The following is a 3,009-nucleotide window of genomic DNA, read 5'->3' as shown; positions in this document are numbered from 1 at the left end:
ATCATAAGGTACATTATAAGGAACACTACTTATCATAAGGTACATTATAAGGAACAGTACTTATCATAAGGTACATTATAAGGAACAGTACTTATCATGAGGTACATTATAAGGAACAGTACTTATCATAAGGTACATTATAAGGAACAGTACTTATCATAAGGTACATTATAAGGAACAGTACTTATCATAAGGTACATTATAAGGAACAGTACTTATCATAAGGTACATTATAAGGAACAGTACTTATCATAAGGTACATTATGAGGAACAGTACTTATCATAAGATACATTATAAGGAACAATACTTATCATAAGGTACATTATAAGGAACAGTACTTATCATAAGGTACATTATAAGGAACAGTACTTATCATAAGGTACATTATAAGGAACAGTACTTATCATAAGGTACATTATAAGGAACAGTACTTATCATAAGGTACATTATAAGGAACAGTACTTTATCATAAGGTACATTATAAGGAACAGTACTTATCATAAGGTACATTATAAGGAACAGTACTTATCATAAGGTACATTATAAGGAACAGTACTTATCATAAGGTACGTTATAAACAACAGTACTTATCATAAGGTACATTATAAACAACAGTACTTATCATAAGGTACATTATAAACAACAGTACTTATCATAAGGTACATTATAAGGAACAGTACTTATCATAAGGTACATTATAAGGAACAGTACTTATCATAAGGTACATTATAAGGAACAGTACTTATCATAAGGTACGTTATAAGGAACAGTACTTATCATAAGGTACATTATAAGGAACAATACTTATCATAAGGTACATTATAAGGAACAGTACTTATCATAAGGTACATTATAAGGAACAGTACTTATCATAAGGTACATTATAAGGAACAGTACTTATCATAAGGTACATTATAAGGAACAGTACTTATCATAAGGTACATTATAAGGAACAGTACTTATCATAAGGTACGTTATAAGGAACAGTACTTATCATAAGGTACATTATAAGGAACAATACTTATCATAAGGTACATTATAAGGAACAGTACTTATCATAAGGTACATTATAAGGAACAGTACTTATCATAAGGTACATTATAAGGAACAGTACTTATCATAAGGTACATTATAAGGAACAGTACTTATCATAAGGTACGTTATAAGGAACAGTACTTATCATAAGGTACATTATAAGGAACAGTACTTATCATAAGGTACATTATAAGGAACAGTACTTATCATAAGGTACATTATAAGAACAGTACTTATCATAAGGTACATTATAAGAACAGTACTTATCATAAGGTACATTATAAGGAACAGTACTTATCATAAGGTACATTATAAGGAACAGTACTTATCATAAGGTACATTATAAAGAACAGTACTTATCATAAGGTACGTTATAAACAACAGTACTTATCATAAGGTACGTTATAAACAACAGTACTTATCATAAGGTACATTATAAACAACAGTACTTATCATAAGGTACATTATAAACAACAGTACTTATCATAAGGTACATTATAAACAACAGTACTTATCATAAGGTACGTTATAAACAACAGTACTTATCATAAGGTACATTATAAACAACAGTACTTATCATAAGGTACATTATAAGGAACAGTACTTATCATAAGGTACATTATAAGAAACAGTACTTATCATAAGGTACATTATAAGGAACAGTACTTATCATAAGGTACATTGTAAGGAACAGTACTTATCATAAGGTACATTATAAGGAACAGTACTTATCATAAGGTACATTATAAGGAACAGTACTTATCATAAGGTACATTATAAGGAACAGTACTTATCATAAGGTACATTATAAGGAACAGTACTTATCATAAGGTACATTATAAGGAACAGTACTTATCATAAGGTACATTATAAGGAACAGTACTTATCATAAGGTACATTATAAGGAACAGTACTTATCATAAGGTACATTATATGAACAGTACTTATCATAAGGTACATTATAAGGAACAGTACTTATCATAAGGTACATTATATGGAACAGTACTTATCATAAGGTACATTATAAGGAACAGTACTTATCATAAGGTACATTATAAGGAACAGTACTTATCATAAGGTACATTATAAGGAACAGTACTTATCATAAGGTACATTATAAGGAACAGTACTTATCATAAGGTACATTATAAGCAACAGTACTTATCATAAGGTACATTATAAACAACAGTACTTATCATAAGGTACATTATAAACAACAGTACTTATCATAAGGTACATTATAAGGAACAGTACTTATCATAAGGTACATTATAAGCAACAGTACTTATCATAAGGTACATTATAAACTGCAGTACTATAGTAAGGTATATTATACACTATAATACTTATCATAAGGTACATTATAAACTGCAGTACTATAGTAAGGTATATTATACACTATAGTAATTTATAGTCATGTACATTATAAGCAACAGTGCTATAGTACAGGTATATTATACACTATAGTACTTATAGTCATGTACATTATAAACAACAGTGCTATAGTAAGGTATATTATACATTATAGTACTTATAGTCATGTACATTATAAACAACAGTGCTATAGTACGGTATGTTATACACTATAGTACTTATAGTCATGTACATTATAAACAACAGTGCTATAGTACTGTATATTATACACTATAGTACTTATAGTCATGTACATTATAAAGAACAGTACTATAGTACTGTATATTACACATTATAGTACTTATAGTCATGTACATTATAAAGAACAGTACTATAGTACTGTATATTATACATTATAGTACTTATAGTCATGTACATTATAAACAACAGTGCTATAGTACGGTATATTATACACTATAGTACTTATAGTCATGTACATTATACACTATAGTACTTATAGTCATGTACATTATAAACAACAGTGCTATAGTACGGTATATTATACATTATAGTACTTATAGTCATGTACATTATAAACAACAGTGCTATAGTACTCTATA

This window comes from Tachypleus tridentatus, chromosome 1 (genome assembly GCF_004210375.1).
Source record: "Tachypleus tridentatus isolate NWPU-2018 chromosome 1, ASM421037v1, whole genome shotgun sequence".
Classification (NCBI taxonomy): domain Eukaryota; kingdom Metazoa; phylum Arthropoda; class Merostomata; order Xiphosura; family Limulidae; genus Tachypleus; species Tachypleus tridentatus.
Note: the sequence above shows the minus strand (reverse complement) of the source record.